This window comes from Borostomias antarcticus (assembly GCF_949987555.1).
Source record: "Borostomias antarcticus genome assembly, chromosome: 32".
Taxonomy (NCBI): Eukaryota; Metazoa; Chordata; class Actinopteri; order Stomiiformes; family Stomiidae; genus Borostomias; species Borostomias antarcticus.
This window is the reverse complement of record NC_140265.1, coordinates 2,303,013-2,322,241: the sequence shown is the minus strand read 5'-3', so window position 1 is coordinate 2,322,241 and position 19,229 is coordinate 2,303,013. Positions and strand designations below refer to the sequence as shown.

General features: G+C 46.2%; 1 protein-coding gene across 1 annotated transcript in view; it reads left to right on the top strand.

The window, feature by feature from the left end:
• Positions 1 to 19,229, top strand: part of LOC311327418 (heat shock factor 2-binding protein-like) — a gene marked incomplete at both ends in the record, with an annotated part of 468,623 nt that overhangs the window by 104,697 nt on the left and 344,697 nt on the right. The gene's annotated exons all lie outside the window — the stretch shown is intronic.

Genomic DNA, 19,229 nt, shown 5'->3' with positions numbered 1-19,229 from the left:
TTTCCCTCCCTATAGATGTGTTCGCCGCCTACATCACAGCAGAGTGCGCACGCAGCCTCTAGGCAAAAAGGCAAACGAACTCGCCACAGTAGCCAGGAGCTCCGTTTCATGTAGCTAATTATGCCTCAAAGCTGCTGTGAACTGTACAAACAGAAAAGGAAAAGATGATGGCCTCAGATTCTTCAGCATCCCCTCGAGATGTCACCCTTTTCAGAGGAACCGCCGAAAGCTGTGTTTTAAAGCCATAAAGAGAGCAGATTGGGGACCAACAAACACTTTTTTGTGTGGTGCGCACTTAATTTCTGGTAAGTTATCTAGCTAACGTCACCTCGGGGTTTTTTCTCATCAAATTACATTGATTTGACTGTTGTTTTAGCTATTTATTTGTTTACTTACCGGTAATATAAGATTTAAGTAAACAGAATCAATCAATCAATCAAAGCTTTATTTATATAGCGCATTTCATACCCAGAGGCAACACAATGCACTTTACAGAGAACAAGGGAGGTGGGCAGACATCCCACCCCTACATATTAACAGAAGTAACTCATAACCTGCACGCTAAACTAAGTTCAGGAATTGGAAGCCTAATGATAGCTAGCTAACGTTAGCTAATGCTAGCTAGCACGCTACTAGTGTTAGCTAGCAAAGTCAAGGCCCAAACTTGGCTAACGTTTAGACGATATTGCAAATACTCCGACAAACTATTGCAAACCTTTTTTCTGTTACTGCTGGCTTTGTGTTCGCCGCGAACATTTGCAGAAACATAAGCGAACGGTCTGAGCTGGTAGTTTGTGTTAGTTAACGTTACTCTAAAATGGCCGCTGGATTGAGGGAAATGTGAATTGTTTGTTTGTTTGACTCTGCTGAATTTGAGACTCACATTGGGAGCTCGCTCGTGTCAGGCTTTCTAAGGCCATCACGAATCACACAGACGCACACACAGACATACACCAGTGTTTGCCATGTCTCTCCTATGATGTTATTAGCCTCTCTTACTCTGAAAATTTAATTTAATGTTATTTATTGCTTTATAAATGTTCTTAGCCGGTAGACAAACATACTCCAGGAGCTTGCTCGATCGCCTTGTTGAGAGGGGTCAGGGAAGAATTTTTACAGCTCACTTATCTGGCCCCCGGGTGATACTGTTTTTTTTCTTCCCTCTGGAATATGTAGGGGTGGGACGTCTGCCCACCTCCCTTGTTCTTTGTAAAGCGCATTGTGTTGCCTCTGGGTATGAAATGCGCTATACAAATAAAGCTTTGCTTGATTGATTGATTGAATCTTAGGCTAATATTACATAGGCAACAGTGAAGGCGAAGCCAAGATAATGCTTTATATATTTTCCATTTGTCTGGAAAGTGGGAGACTGAGAACGATGCCACCCACGAGGTAAGTGGGGTACCATGGACAATAATGTTAGCTCGAAACAAAGATGGAGGCAGCTTTGTTTGCCACATTAGTAGAATCGGTGTGTATTGTTGGAGTTCACGAGTCAAAAACAGGCGTTCCTGTTAAAACTGCGAGTAGTAACGCGTGATTCACGGGCCGTATACATTTAATCTGTGCACTGCAGTGGCTAATGCCTAAACTAGCTTCATGTTTCCCACACTGATGATTGACCGCCATTGACCGCATCTGTCCTGGGCAGATGCCGGCAGAGAATTAAAAAAAAAAACAATAGTATAGAATAGTGGCGTGTCACTAATTACTTATCGGCTGTAATGACTTGTTGAATTGTTCAGTTTTAGTCGCTTCTTCCCCTCTGCCTACTTTCCCATAGGGTCCTTATGTCTTTATAACCTTAATATTTTTTGTTTATTGGGCAGACTGTATTGCAGTGTGGAGTTTCAGGGGGAGGACACTGTCGGTTGTCCCAGTATCCTGGCTCTCCAAAACGGATGGGGTAAGAACATGTTTGTGTGAACAATGTTTCTGATTGGTGTGCTACTTTTCAATTGTACAGGGAAGCGGGTACTAACATGGTTTCACTCACAGTTGCAGATGTCTTCCTGGCCAATGAACAAAGTCAGCCAACGGATAAAGAGCTGTGTGGAACCTAACCCTGGCTGGGCGCTCCACAGAGTCCGGGTTTTCCCAAAGTCCACAACTGATACTGTTTGCATTTTAAGCTGTTAAAAAATACTGATGGGGGAAAAAAAATCATGACTCATTATTCTGAGGAAAAAGGATGGCTGAAATGTATTGATTATTGTACTTTATGCACACAGATCATTACGAAGGTGCCAGGCTCATGGCAAAGGTCTTCGAGCAGCAGTCAATGGACGAGTGCCAAGACGTTAGAAAGAGACGGCGCAACACGCGCTATCACTCCAGTGACGAAGGTAATATACTAAAGTGCATTCAACAGTCCCAAAAGAGTAGTACTTTTGAAATCGAGTAATCTGAGCTAATTTACTGATATTCCACTAGATATTCCAAGCCCCGGGCACCCATTGGTCCCCACAATGCAGGCCAAAGACAGCTGTAAGAGGAAAGTCTGTACCATCATTAGGGACCCCAGTCACCCTGCCCATGCACTGTTCTCTCTCCTTCCATCCAAAAAACGTTACCAGAGCATCAAGTCACGTACCACCCGTCTCAGTAAAAGTTTTTTTCCACATGCAGTTAGGCTGATGAATCACTGATGCTCCTACTTTTGCTCTATGCACTTTAATGTCTCTTTGTAATGTCTTATTGTCGTATTTCTGTCTTATTTTGTAAACGTCTCCTGTCATATTGTTGTAATGTCTTACTGTCTTATGTCTTAAGTCATGTCTTGATGTCTGAGAGTGCCGGGCACAGTGTATTTCATTGTGTTTTATAAATACACATGACAATAAAAGCCTTGAACTTGAACTTGAAGACAGTATGCCAGGTGCCGGAGTTGAAAGGCCTCTGCTGGCTGTCCAGTACAATCCACGTGTGCTGTACAATCCAGGTATGCATGTTTGTGTTGAAATGAAATTAATGAAATGTCTATGCCTGCTGCACACTGATGGTTGGAATATCTTTTTTTTAATTTTGAATACCATTTTACTCATCTTGCAGATTTTCCGAGCTCATCCCCTGTGAGCGAAAACCATATGAGCCCATGTATAGCACCCCAGCCAGACCAGGTAAGAGTGGGAAGTACTGTTGTGGTGTTGTGGTGTCTACCTGTTAATGTCTTAATTTATTTTCCTTCAAATGCCAGAAGCCCAAGCATGCTGCCAACACCATAAAGTTTCCTGCAAATCCCTTTCCTTTATCCCTTTTGGTTTTCAGTTAAGTCTGTGATGCCGTCGCCCAAGAAAACGGCTCCAGCACCATTGACTCCATGTACCCCTCTACCCAATCGATGCTGCTCTGCAGATGCTGGTATGGAACTACTTCATGTTGCATGCAGGGATATATTTTGAGTTTAATTTAGTTTTATGTCAATGTACTTATAGCCACATCTGTGTTTATCTAGATTTCCAGAGGTCTGTACATCAGCAGTTCTCGGACTTGCGGGAGCAACTCCGTGAGCTTGCGCAGAGTGTGAGGGAACTGGCCCAGAGCATGCGGCCTGGGGAGTCCAGAGGTGCCCAGGCAGAAGTGCTGGATGCACTGGACCCTGCCCAAACGAAGGAGGAGCTGCAGGTCTTTGAGGCCAGGTTGAAGGAACGGGAACATCAGAGGAAGATGGTGAGTGTCTGCAGAGCAGAACTTTGTCTTATTTTTGCAGGGAAGGGTACAGTAAATGACTGTCTTTGTTTTGCACACACAATAACTAGGTGCCATTGGTGGCAGAGACTTGGCGGACACAGTCCGGCGGGTGCTGTCAGCTGTTGCCACACATGCGGTGTGGAGCGACAGTGTGCACGGGAAGAAGGGGAAGAAGCCACTGAAGAGTATGACACTCTTCAATGTTCTAACACGTAAGAAATGGTTCATATTTTGAATATTTTTTAATACATTGTCTTTGTTCCATGACCGATGTGAATTGAAACCATTACCTTTCTTGATAACTTAAAGGTGCAGTGATGGTCTCCATGCCAAAGGCTACGATGGCGGAGGTGGCCGCCAAGCTGCAGGAGACATTGAAACATGCCCCTGCTAAATGCAGAAGGGTAAGTGATGTCTTTTTTTTTGGTTTCTCCTACCCAGTGACACTGCATGGTTCCAAAGATTGTGTACCACTTTTTTGTGCATGTATGTGCGTTGTGTATTTACGGCCATTTCATTGTGTCTTTAGGTATCTGCAGAAGTCCGCCTGAGCACAGCCCATCCAAGAACAGTCCATCTGAGCACTCCCCAGCATACTGATGAGGAAGACTTCCCTTCCTAGCTGCCCCCCAACCCATCTGACACCCACCCGCAGCCCATCTGAGCACAGCAACCCCCCCCCCCCCAGCCTATCTGAGCACAGCCTGCCATTTTTTGTAAATACTTTTTTGTAAATAACTGTTTTTTTTTTTGTTTTTTTTAAATACTTTTTGTTTTTAAAATTGTTTATCATTTGTAGGCTAGATATTGTGTACTTTTTTTAATAAAATAAATTGTTCTTGACTGAATGGTGTTGTCATAACTTTTGTACCATAATTTTGCTTGCTGCATTGACTATGACATTAATAGGCTCTTTGCACAAGCTCCACTACTTCCTGACACTCTACAGGCGTATTTCTTTCCTGTCCTATACTAGTGGATGGAAGTGATTGATCAGGTGTGCTGCACACCGGATTCATCGCTATTGCTATCCAATAGTATAGGACGGTAAAGAAATATGCCTGTAGAGTTTCAGGAAGTAGTGGCGCTTGTGCAAGGAGCTATATAATATAATATATAAACGTGTATACAACGTTGCAGCAATATACATCGAAATCATCGCGGAAATCACAACGTTATGTGGACATTGCAGGCACGTTGCAGACACGTTGGATCTGCACGTTGCAGCAACTTGTGTGCAGATACCGCGTTTGCGTTGCATGCACGTTTAACTTGACGTTGAGTGGACCATACCAAAGTCTAAATTGCACGTTTCTGCAACATTGCTGCAACCTGATTGTGTTAGTAGGGTTGTTCTGCGATCATTGGATGACCTATCCACACTGCTCCGAGAGGTCAACGGCAACCGGGCATTTGGAGCAGATGTGCGCGTTGAAGCGGTGGGATTGCTGCGGAGCATATCTGAGCCCAGCTTCAAGTTCATTGCTGAGATGGTGCACAAGATCCTTTTATATCTTGACCCCGCAAACACTAGTTTGCAGCGCGAAGACATGGATCTGGTTACAGGTGAAGGAAGTTTACATTTATTCTTATTCTAGTGCACTAAGTACAAGTACACCTATTCCAGGGAAAAATTGAATTCTATTTATTTATTTTACTCATTATTTTAGAACCTGTGTTGTTGGCTTTGGTCGTTTGTTTTGCTGAGGTTGTTTTGTTTCATTTCCCTGTGTCTTGTAATGTACAGATCAGGCGTAGCACTCTTAATATTGTTGTATTCTGTACAATGACAATAAAAGCGTTTTATTCTATTGTAGGCGTGCAACTCATCAACACCGCCATCACCTGTATCAAGACTCTCCGCACCGAGACAGAGTTCCTGGCACTCCTGGCGCTTTGCGACAGTGCCACAACAAGGCCGGCAAAGAGAAGACGCACACAGAATCCTGCCCTTGCTTGCTATGTCGTCGAATAAGTCATCACACAAGAAGATCGCAATGAGGAAACAGAGCTACGCAGGATGTATTTTAGTTGCATCGACTCAGTGTGTGAGGAAATGAAGAATCGCTTCGGGGAGCGTAATTGTGAGCTGATGGCGGCACTCAACTCTCTGGATCCCGAGCAGTCCTCGTTCTTGGATGTCAGTAAGGTGAAGCCGTTACTCAACCTCACCAAGACACCCGTTGTGGATTCTGAATATGTGGTCGCTCGCCTGTTCCTCAGCTCGCAAATGAAGGAATCATCTCCAGCAGATGGGGAGAAGTGGACAATCAAACAGGTGATTAGGGCTGGGCAATAATTCATTATCGGTTATCCTGTTCCAGTGGAATCATATTGTGATGATATTTCAATATGGTGACACACATTGCTGCTGTCTAAATTGATGACAAGCAAATTTTACTTAAAACTCATAAAGTGAGGTATGTTAGGGAACCATGTGATATATATTGATATCTAGAAAAATCCTTATGATTATTGCAATGTTGATTTCAACCATATCACCCAACCCTACAGGTGCTTAAACAGTTCCAGAGGCCTCTGGAATCAATGCCAACTGTGATCACAGCCTTTAAGCACGCATTCACCTTTGGAGCCAGCACGGCACTCTGTGAGAATTCGTTTTCTACCCTCAAGAACGTCTTCACAGAGCATCGCCTTAGTATGCTTCATCGACGCAAGACCAATTTGATTCTTTTGGCATTTGAGAAGGACTTAACGAAGAAGTTCAGGAATGAGTGGAGGGACATTGTTTTGAGAAGATTTCACTCAGCCCAGAAGCGCCGCCTGCCACTCTACTAGTGGAGAGTAGCCCTTTGGCTATTTCATTTTCTCTGCCAGGCTTTTTAAAACAGCTGCAGGAGAAATTACCTCCTCCTGTGACTCTGACTTTACGGATACAAAGTCTGACACTCACTCATACACTCATATGTAGGATTAGGTGGCACCAAAGATTAAGTGGCGCTAAAGACTCTTATATCTAATATGCACTTGATTTACATATTACGCTTGATAAGTCAAGGGTTATTTTTTATTAAAAAAAAGGTTTTACAAAAATGTTTTTGCATATTCTTCATATTTACAGCAATCATCTTATTTTGACAGTTTTGATGAATTCAGAACAGTGAGGAGACGTTCCAAAGATATGGTAATGGTTGGATGGATGGATGGATGGATGGATGGATGGATGGATGGATGGATGGATGGATGGATAGATAGATAGATAGATAGATAGATAGATAGATAGATAGATAGATAGATAGATAGATAGATAGATAGATAGATAGAGACTTGTCAAAAACACACAGAGGTAGGTGTCGGTGAGAACAATGAGAAATTAGATATCCCTCTAAATCTGTCTGAAAAACTACTTAAAACGGGCTTAAAAGCACCCAAACAATTTTGTGTGTGTGCCCCCCCGTAACATATTGAATGCCCCCCCTAGCATTTCGTTCTGGAAACGGGTCTGATTTGGCCTACTCATTCCTTGATATGATTGTTGTAGGAGCTGATGAAAGTTAATTCCTTCATGGTACATATGGAAATATTCACATCAATAAATATCACCCCCACCTTCCAAATTCAATTCAATGTCATTATGAGAAAAGCACATGTACAACCAAATTAGTGTCAACAGGAGCAGCACAGAACAACTATACATCATCACATCATATCAAAAAAGAAACCATCATACCCCCCCCCCCCCCCCCCACCATCAACAGTCTAGTGCAGTCCCTGTGTTCATTCAATAATAAATAGTCAGCAGACATGTAGCAGTAATTCAGTCAAATGCACATGCTACATTCACTTTTAATTCTATGGTCTTATGTTGTGAACCACAAATACTTTTGCAGATGACGTGACCACAACGTCATGATCACCAGCCTTGATGTGAAGTGGCCTGGGTCAGTGCATGACTCCCGGATCTTTAGGGAGTCTACACTGTGCCACAAGTTTGAGCAAGGTATGGCAACTGTAGCCTACATAGTGTTTCTCATGTTATTTCCCACAATGCATGTGCGATACTGACCATGGCAATATTCCTCTTCACCTTCAGGGCTTTTCAATGGAGTGCTGCTTGGGGACAGGGGGTATGCGTGCATGCCCTTCTTGATGACACCCTATCCTAACCCAGAGCCACAAAACACATTCAATGTGGCCCTTACCAAGACGAGGGTCAGGATAGAGATGGCGTGGGGTGGGGCGATGGGGTTCTGAAAGCCCGCTTCAGCTGCCTGCGCGGGCTCAGGGTGGCCCCAGAGAGAGCCTGACAAATTGTGTCGGCATGTGTTGTACTCCACAACATAGCTGGCATTAGGAAGGAGAGCCCCACCGGTCACCATGCAACCCCCTGATGTCGTGGACCCCATCACTTTGGATTACCCTACTGGCAGGGCTGTGAGAGGCCATCACACAGCAATTTTTTGCATGAACATTGAACAGGAGGCATTTTGTGAAGTAACAACTTTTTATTGAAATGTAACTCATATGTCCTCTCGTTGCTAGAAACAAAGAGAGAGACATGTTAGTTGAATTGTCATCCATGCCGGGAAATAAATGACGTTCTTACTGATATACCTTCTTTTCATACTCCAGTTTCTCCACCTCACACCTCCACAGCTACAGAAAATGGAACAGACAAAGAACAAGATGGGAGCTACTGTACATGTAGGCTAGAAATACTGTACACATACTAACGAGGCAGATGGAAACCAATCAAACAATCAGTGGCACAGGTCTCTCAATCAGAGCCAATTTAGCCAGTTGTAGTCCTAGGTCTGCTATTGGGGCGGGGTTGCCAACAACAACAAGTACTGTACACATGTAAACATGTTGTCCCCCACCCATTATGCATGTTCCCTTGTGGTATCAAGCCCCCTGCTTCTCATTAGGCGTTTTTATACAGAGATCCCACTTTATTGCCCTGTAGAAGACCCCTCAATTTTCTGTCTTTGTTTGTTTATAATGAACTAAAGAAAGACAGCATAATGTGTGATTTTATATAGCATGCCGGCAATCTGGAATCGAGAGGCATGACCCTTGGACGCAACATTCACTAGTTGTTAAACAAATCCATGCACCTGTATAGTCAAAAGTCCTATAATGAATGTTGAAATACAGACATATCTGGTGCTACTAATGTCACATTATTTGTATCAATGATTGACCAAAGTAAGCTCCCTACAAACCATGGTAGAGTGAATAAGAGTACAATAACGCCTCCATCTAGTGGGCAAACAAGTCCATGCTCCTGTATGGTCTAAAGTCATATACTTTAATGAATGTTGAAATATAGACATATCTAGCTCTACTAAACACCTCAAGCTCTACTCTCTGCAGATGTAGAAAGTACATTGTTTTAGTGACTTAGTCCTCTTGACCCCGTTCAGGGGCATAGGACGCCCACCAGAGCTCTCCATCTCCCTCTCTTCTGGGCCTGGGCATGTGCTTCCTGCCAGCTCACTCCAATGTTCTTCAGGTCTTGGAGTGTGGAGCGTCTCCAGGTTTCTTGGCCTATCCTGTTTCCTCCTTCCCTGTGGATTGCAGTCCAGGGCCTGTCTCGTGATGTTATTTGAGTCCTTCCTAAGGGTGTGACCTATCTTAATTCCACTTTCTCCTTTTGACGGTGGTAGCTATGTCGTCCTGGTTTGTGATCCCTCACAGCTAATCATTTGTGGTCTTGATGGGCCACCATAGCTTGAGGATGTAACGCAGGCATTTGTTAACAAGAACCTGGATCTTTCTTGAGAGGCCCTCGGTTGTTTTCAACATATCGGAGCCGTAGAGAAGGACGGTCTTCACGTTGGCCCATGGATCTCAGGGAATTCCTCTTTGGTCTAGCGGTAGATGTTTGGGATGAGGAAGGTCAGCGGTTCAATCCCCACCTCACCCACATGTTACACATAGAACCCCTGTTATGCAGGCAGGACATCAGCTGAGGGCTTGAGGTACAGATATCTTATGTCAGGAGAAACCCAGATCACCTCATTACTCTTTACCCAGGTTTCAATCCACTAACATGAGAGGTTACATACAGCACTATGCAGATTAGCCTACTGACATAACACTATTCAGATTAAATGCAGCCTACTGACATACTTGCACTGGGCTGTATCTTTCCTAGATTAGATTGTTCAATACTCCAGCCTCCGACATTTAGGAGTGAGTGACAGAACCGTGGGGGCCGCCTCCCTGCTGACTTCAAAGTCCTGGTAGGAACCGAGAGAGAGAGAGAGAGAGAGAGAGAGAGAGAGAGAGAGAGAGAGAGAGAGAGAGAGGTATATCCTGGGAAATGGGGGGGGGGGGTTAGCTGACAGCAGGTAGTTACTGTAGTAGGTAGTTAGGTAGGCAGGTAGGTAGGTAGGTAGGTAGGTAAGTAGGTAGGTAGGCATGCAGGTAGGTAGGTATAGGTAGGTGGGTGGGTGGGTAGGTAGGTAGGTGTAGGTAGTTAGGCAGGTAGATAGGTGTAGGTAGGTAGGTAGGTAGGTATTTAGGTAGGTAGGTAGGTAGGTAGGTGTAGGTAGGTAGGTAGGTAGGTAGGTAGGTAGGTATTTAGGTACTGTAGGTAGGTAGGTGTAGGTAGGTGTAGGTAGGTAGGTAGGTAGGTAGGTATTGATCCCTGAGGGGAAATTACAATGGTACAGCAGCAAGAATACAAGAAGCGCTGACAAAAACAGGCCTAGTTAAATACAAATGTACAGTACACATATCAAAATAGAGAAAAGGTAAGAATGAATAAACAAGTCTAAATAGGTTGCCTAGTAATGCAAACATATGTTGAGCCTACTGTAAATTGTGCAAAATACAACATATCTAGAAATCAAGCTTCAGGGTCTTGATAGTGTCCTTTTTGTATTCGTTTCTTGGATTTGAATGGAGCATCTCTGCCCTCACACTTTATTTGATAGGTTCAGTCGTCGTTCATATTTTGTAATAATAAAATTGTTATCTGTGAATCCCTGTATGTGCTTCATTTAGTTGAAGGCTCGTGTGTAGGAAACATTATGGCTATAGTTCCTGTGGAAGTCCCTAGGCGGCGCTGTCGCTCCACTACCACTCACTACACTGGCGCTGTCCGCAGCATCAGTGAGCAGAGACGGTGGTGAGTGGAGATGTTTGACGTTAAGGCTAAAAAGTTAGCATTTCTGCCATTGTGGGGTGCAGTCCAAAAATGCCCAAAACAACTCACAGAATAGTTTTGTTCTAAAAGTTCAAATACATTATTGAAGATGAGCAATAGGCCTATGCTTAAAGAGCATTTCAACAAAGTTTTGTGTTGGAGTGTTATTGTACATTTTGACACCAATATTTTCATTTTTACTGCAAATGTAGAAAATTATTATTCTTCCCTATAACACAATCAGGTTGCAGCAATGTTGCAGAAACGTGCGATTTAGACTTTTGTATGGTCCACTCAACGTCAAGTTAAACGTGCATGCAACGCAAACGCGGTATCTGCACACAAGTTGCTGCAACGTGCAGGTCCAACGTGTCTGCAACGTGCCTGCAATGTGTACACAACGTTGTGATTTCCGTGATGATTTATTTATGATGAATATGATTATATTACTGTTACTCGTTGTTACGTTGCTGCAACGTGGTCTACACTTCCGTTGACTACATTGATAATTTGCATTACAAAACAAATCAGCTCCTTGCACAAGCTCCACTACTTCCTGAAACTCTACAGGCATATTTCTTTACCGTCCTATACTATTGGATAGCAATTGAGATGAATCCGGTGTTCAGCACACCTGATCAATCACTTCCATCCACTAGTATAGGACAGGAAAGAAATACGCCTGTAGAGTGTCAGGATGTAGTGGAGCTTGTGCAAGGAGCCTATTAATGTCATAGTCAATGCAGCAAGCAAAATTATGGTACAAAAGTTATGACAACACCATTAACAGTTAAGAACAATTTATTTTATTAAAAAAGTACACACAATGTCTGGCCTGCAACATGATAAACAAGTTTTAAAAAGAAAAAGGATTAAAAAAAAAAAAAAAAAAAAGTTATTTACAAAAAAAAGTTACTTACAAAAAAAATTACAGGCTGTGCTCAGATAGGCTGTGGGGGGGGGGGCTGTGCTCAGATGGGCTGTGGGTGGGCGTCAGATGGGCTGGGGGGGGGGGCTGTGCTCAGATGGGCTTGGGGGCAGCTAGGAAGGGAAGTCTTCCTCATCAGAATGCTGGGGAGTGCTCAGATGGACTGTTCTTGGATGGGCTGTGCTCAGACGGACTTCTGCAGATACCTAAAGACATAATGAAATGGCCGTAAATAAACAACGCACATACATGCACAAAAAAGTGGTACACAATCTTTGGAACCATGCAGTGTCACTGGGTAGGAGAAACCAAAGGACATCACTTACCCTTCTGCATTTAGCAGGGGCATGTTTCAATGTCTCCTGCAGCTGGGCGGCCACCTCCGCCATCGTAGCCTTTGGCATGGAGACCATCACTGCACCTTTAAGTTATCAAGAAAGGTAATGGTTTCAATTCACATCGGTCATGGAACAAAGACGATGTATTAAAAAATATTCAAAATATGAACCATTTCTTACGTGTTAGAACATTGAAGAGTGTCACTCTTCAGTGGCTTCTTCCCCTTCTTCCCGTGATTTCTTTATGACGAGAGGTTTCCTCCATGAGTCTGGATACGCACCCCCGCCCCCCCGCCCATCTGGGCCCATCCTGGTGGTCTGCATGGTGTGTCTATCTGTTGTGTTCCACAGTGTGAATCAGGGCACACACACAGACGTCTACCCCCCCCCCCCCCACACACACACACACACACACACACACACGGTTACAGCATCCGGAGGGGGCGGGGCCGCAAGGTTGCCATGGTTAACGGCGTCCGGGTCGAGGTCAGGGTTAGGTTGCCATGGCAAGGTCAGGGTTAGGTTGCCACGGTTTTGCGGCGCATGGTGTGAGGTGAGGTCAGGGTTTCCACGGTCGGGTTCTTCTCAGGAGTGAATGTGTGTCTGTTGTTGTTGTTTTTGAGTTTGGGCTCCGGATGCGTGGTCGGTGGAGGATGTTGAAATGAGAGAGAGGGAGGGTTAGGGTCCCTACACTGTAACGCTGCAGGATTCCACCAGCGTCAGCCACAATTCTACATCGCCCAGAGAGCTAGCACGCCCGCTAGCTGGAGCTAAGCCCAGAGAGCTAGCACGCCCGCTAGCTGGAGCTAAGCCCAGAGAGCTAGCACGCCTGCTAGCTGGAGCTAAGCCCAGAGAGCTAGCACGCCTGCTAGCTGGAGCTAAGCCCAGAGAGCTAGCACGCCTGCTAGCTGGAGCTAAGCCCAGAGAGCTAGCACGCCCGCTAGCTGGAGCTAAGCCCAGAGAGCTAGCACGCCCGCTAGCTGGAGCTAAGCCCAGAGAGCTAGCACGCCTGCTAGCTGGAGCTAAGCCCAGTACAGCGCACACACACATTGTCGTGCCACCATGCTAACTTAGCCCAACATGGTACAGCCTAGCGCCCCGCTAAGATAAGAGACCACACGAATGATGCACCTTAAGCCCCAAAGTATGCAAGGTCTTACCTTACCCCCCCCCCCCCCCCCAAGTGCATTACTGTATATAATCTCCCCCCCCCCCAGAAGCTTTGATTGATTGTATAACCCAACAGAGAGCACTTATTGTTGTATTAATTGTGATGATGATCATTTAAGGAGCTTGCGCAGATTGACGTCGTCTGCGAGCGTTTCCCTGCCGGAGGAGGAGCTGAAGGGGTTTCATCTACGGACGAATGTCAGAATGTCAACAGAGTGGTTTAAGACTAACAAAGCACTTTGTTTAAATTTAAATAAAATAAACTAAAAGGTGAATCCACACTGGACTGTCCTCCACCAGGATAAAGAGTCGGAGGAGATGTTAGGCCAAAAAACGCTGTCCAGACAGAAGACAGGACAGGATGGGACCACCCTAGGGTTAAGGTTAAAGGTCAGTCCCTGTCTGAGTCTGATGGAGACTGCCCTGGGTGGTCATCTGAGATGAGCATGTAGTAATTCCCAAAGCGTAGCACTTGGAACAGTGCAGTCCTCTGGCCAATGAGAGGGAAGGGGCGTGGCACCCGTGTGTCACGATGCCCTGCAGGTGGCGATTGGCTCGCTGTCGCCACGGCGATGTAACCCAGCGTCCTCGAGCACCGCATAGCGGAAAAGCAAGCGCACCTTTTAGATGAACAGGAAGCCCCCATCCCAAGCTGCCCAGCCAATCAGCAGCTGTCTGGGGCCGGTACCCTGGTCACGTGACCTCACCGTGAACTTGTGTTCCGCTTGCAATCTAAGATTCTTTTATCAGAGCACTTGGCGTGTCGTCAATGTAGAGGACGAAATAAGAGCCCCGGAGAGAGGCTTTCTTTTGGGCAAAAGGAATCAGATGATTGATTTCTTATTGTCTGTAGTCTGGTTGAGAGAAGAGTGCAGCGTCGCCCTCTGCTGGCCAGTCACCCACTCTGTCTGAGCAAGCCTGAGAGGAACTGTGTGGAAGGAAGGCAAGTCAACAAGAAGCACCTTATTTTCTTACTTTGTTGATGACTTATGCTCTTATTGTGTGCCACAAAACCGAACATGGAAAATGGCTCTTATGAAATGACTTTTGAAGGAAATCCTGACCATATATGGAGTGTTTTTATAGTCAGACGCCCGCTAGCTCCGTTACCCCAGGTTACAGTGGAATGATGTCAGATCTAGGGGAGCCTAAACCTCCCATCCACACCAGATCAAGTCCAGAGAGGGATGATGTACTATGAGAGGGATGATGTACCAGGACAGGGATGATGTACTAGGAGAGGGATGATGTACCAGGACAGGGATGATGTACCAGGAGAGGGATGATGTACTAGGAGAGGGATGATGTACTAGGAGAGGGATGATGTACTAGGAGAGGGATGATGTACTAGGAGAGGGAGGATGTACTAGGAGAGGGATGATGTACTAGGAGAGGGATGATGTACTAGGAGAGGGATGATGTACCAGGAGAGGGATGATGTCCTAGGAGAGGGATGATGTACTAGGAGAGGGATGATGTACTAGGAGAGGGATGATGTACTAGGAGAGGGATGATTCAGGGTCAGAGTTCACAGAGAGCAGGAAGGTGGGTGGTGGTGTTTTTTAGGCGGGAGCTGAACGGACTCTGAAGTGTGATGTCATGAGCGGCCGACGCCTGCGTAGTGTTGTGTTGCTTGACCCGCGTCAGAACAGTGAGGTTCTAGTGTTCCCCACCAGCGCGTCAGAACAGTGAGGTTCTAGTGTTCCCCACCAGCGCGTCAGAACAGTGAGGTTCTAGTGTTCCCCACCAGCGCGTCAGAACAGTGAGGTTCTAGTGTTCCCCACCAGCGCGTCAGAACAGTGAGGTTCTAGTGTTCCCCACCAGCGCGTCAGAACAGTGAGGTTCTAGTGTTCCCCACCAGCGCGTCAGAACAGTGAGGTTCTAGTGTTCCCCACCAGCGCGTCAGAACAGTGAGGTTCTAGTGTTCCCCACCAGCGCGTCAAAACAGTGAGGTTCTAGTGTTCCCCACAGCGCAGCACGTTGATCCCCCCGTCTGGTCCCTCGCTGGGAGCTCTGGGCTCTGGAGGAGGTAACGGTCAGGCTCTGCTGGACTGGCTAACACACCCAGACTAGGCTAGAGAATATAGACCCACACACCCAGACTAGGCTAGAGAATATAGACCCACACACCCAGACTAGGCTAGAGAATATAGACCCACACACCCAGACTAGGCTAGAGAATATAGACCCACACACCCAGACTAGGCTAGAGAATATAGACCCACTGGCCGAAATACTAGAATATTAGGACTCATATACTTAACTGCTTTCAACTTGGATATTAGTACAGCAGTATATCGCTACGGATTATTTTGTGTGTGTGGGAAACACCGCTACCAAGGTTACACTCATGCTAATGATGTCTGGCTTGGTAAGCTCACCAGAGCAAATACACACACACACACACCGACACACGCTGACTCACACACACTTTCAGCCTGGTTTGTTACCAGCAGCGTTCTCTGTAGTGACGTGCGTCTCCGTTCCCAGTGAGTGGTTGTAGGTTTGTCAGATTATTTGGTAACATTCTACTGATCGTTCCTACAATGAGTTTGCATGGACAGTCACACACACACACACACACACACACACACACACACACACACACACACACACACACAGTCTTTCATACACAGACACATTACATTACATTACATTACAGTCATTTAGCAGACGCTTTTATCCAAAGCGACTAACAATAATTGCATTTAACGTAGGATACATTAGTGTCATACCCTGAGTTACACACTAGCTAGTACGGAAGAGTCCAAACACACACCCACACACACACACACACTAGCTAGTACGGAAGAGTCCAAACACACACCCACACACACACTAGCTAGTACGGAAGAGTCCAAACACACACACACACACCCACACACACACTAGCTAGTACGGAAGAGTCCAAACAGAACATGATGATGTGACCCTTGTGTGTTTTAGTTACTTTAGGTATTTGATCAGTGATTTTTATGCTTGTTATCCTAATATCCCTCTATGCCTGTTTCTCCCTCTCCTCCTCCTCCTCCCTCTCCTCCTCCCTCTCCTCCTCCTCCTCCCTCTCTCTTCCCCGCTGTCCTCTCCTCTTTTCTCCCCCCACTCCTTCCCCCTCTCCCTAGTCCCCTGTCTACACACACACCCTGAGCAAACACAACACACACACCCTGAGCACACACAAACACAACACACACACTCAGAGCACACACAAACACAACACATACACACTCAGAGCTCACAAACACACACTCAGAGCACACACAAACACATAGCACGTTGAAAATAGCACATGGTGATGATACACACTAAAGAAAACAGACTGGCGCACTGATGGAGACACACACTCACACACACTCACACACTCACACACACACTCACACACACCCTCACAGCTCCGCTCCTCACCCCCTCGCTGTGCCGGTCCTTCCCCCTCAGGTCTGTTTCTATTGGCCGTTCTCTCTCTCTTTGGGCTGCCCCGCCCTCTTTGGGCTGCCCCGCCCTCTAATCAACCCAACTAACAGTAAAGGTTATATTAACGTTGATAATCAGTTTCTGTATGTATCTAGTCAGAGTCTGGAAAAAAGTGGAAAAAATCTAACTCTGTTTTATTCAATTGTGCAGATGTGTTTTCTATTCTACTATTTTTTATGTTATTACATCTTCTAATCTAATCCTTCTACCATTGCTACAGTTAGTAACGAAATACGCTTAGCCAACCTAGAGATTTGAACTGTAACGATTGCAATTTTCCTTACCTGTATTTTATATATGGCATCTTAGGACCACTTCACCATGATATCTCAGTATGTACCGGAGTTATGAGTGTTGCCCGTCTCAGATTGAAAAAGAACATGGTCTGTCTGCGCTGCGTTTGATTCCCTTCCTGTCCCTGAAACATGTTTTCATTGGTCGACTCATGATGTCATCTGTCCAACCAGAACATGTCATCTGTCCAACCTGACAACCAAAGTACTCACGTTTATCCCTGCCCCCCCCCCCCCCCCCCCAGAACTGCTAGTCTCCCCCTCCCCCCCCCCCCCCCCAGGTGAGGAGTGATCAGCTGATCAGGGCCCAGCGGACAGTAGGAAGTCTGTTTGTAGTCGTAGTGAGTGAACGCGCGCCTGTGATTGGTCGGGTCAAACGGCGGCGTTGATGATGGCGATGATGATGTATGAGTGGAGGTGATGTGAGTGGAGGTGGTGATGTGAATGGAGGTGATGGATGAGGTGATGGATGAGGATGTGTTGGTTGCTGGAGTGTTGGTGCAACTGTTCGTTCTGTCTGCTCACAAGGCCTTGAGGAGTGTGAAACTGCACACACACACACGCACACCTACACACACACACACACACACTCAAACCAAGCACACACAAACAGGTTACACTAAGCCAAGATGTGTTTAAGGGACAGTTTTGACCCTTTTTTCCATTCCAACAGAAGTGTGTTTGAGTTCACCCCCCCCCACACGCACACACACACACACACACACACACACAAACACACACCCAGGCCTGTGTGGACGAGACGTCTGGCCTGATGGTGATACTAATGATGATGCTAATGATAAACCTGTGTGTGTTGATTATGTGAATATGCCCCGAGGTGCAGATCCAGGATCAGTCTGCTCTTCTTCACTGCCCCCCCTCCCCCCGTACCTGAACTATACAGGACCAGGAGGTCAAACTGACCAGAGACCAGCGTCTCGGGGCCCATTCCATCCTCCCATCATGTCAGTGTTGTGGTGGTTCAGGAACATGGAAGGAAGGAGACGTTAATAGAGAGGGCGTGTCTTCTGACCTCACCTCCGATCCAGAACTACTGCTCAGCTGAAATACCACAGAGCTCCGCCCCCTAACCCCTCCCCCTTACTCCCCAACCCCTCCCCCTTAACCTCCGCCACCCCGTCACCCGCCGAGCATCTGGAGCGTCTTCCTTCTTCCCATGTTCCCCGGCGTCCCAGAGACAGAGCTGTCAGTAGAACCTGGACTGATGTGTAATCCGCGTTATCGCATCGTAAGTGTGTCATGCAGAATATGGAACGGTCAATACTTAAGTAAAGAAAACCTATTTACAACATTTTAAATGTTGCCCCCACCCCACCACCCCTGTCAAATAAGCCTCCGCTGTCTACTAACCCCCGACCCCTCCCCGTTAACCCCCGACCCCTCCCTGTTAACCCCCAACCCTCCCCCTTAACCCCCAACCCTCCCCCTTAACCCCCACCTGTCTGAGGAGGGAGGGAGGAGGCTGGGGAGGGACAGAGGAGGGAGGCTGGGGGAGGGACAGAGGAGGGAGGCTGGGGGAGGGACAGAGGAGGGAGGCTGGGGGAGGGACAGAGGAGGGAGGCTGGGGGAGGGACAGAGGAGGGAGGCTGGGGGAGGGACAGAGGAGGGAGGCTGGGGGAGGGACAGAGATGGCAGTCATGTTTGTACTGGTTGGGAAATGACTTACAGTGCTGAAATAAAATTTATTCTTTTAGTAAAAAAAAATGAATGGGTTGTCCCTGCCTGGTTTATTTATTTGGTCTTTTTTTATTTTTTTAGGTATAAAGCAACCAGTGAGTCAGTTACAGACGTAACGTTGACGGTGTCATGTAGCCTACATGTGCTCTCTCTATGTCTCTCTCTCTATATATATATCTCTCTCTATGTCTCTCTCTCTATATATATATCTCTATGTCTCTCTCTCTCTATATATATCTCTGTCTGTCTCTCTCTATATATATATCTCTATGTCTCTCTCTATGTCTCTCTCTAGCTCTCTAGCTCTCTCTCTCTAGCTCTCTCTCTCTCTCTAGCTCTCTCTCTCTTTCTCTAGCTCTCTCTCTCTAGCTCTCTCTCTCTCTCTCTCTCTCTAGCTCTCTCTCTCTAGCTCTCTCTCTCTCTCTCTCTCTCTCTAGCTCTCTCTCTCTATCTCTCTCTCTCTCTCTCTCTCTCTCTCACACACACACACACACACACATTGATCAGGTCAGTAGGCCTACACA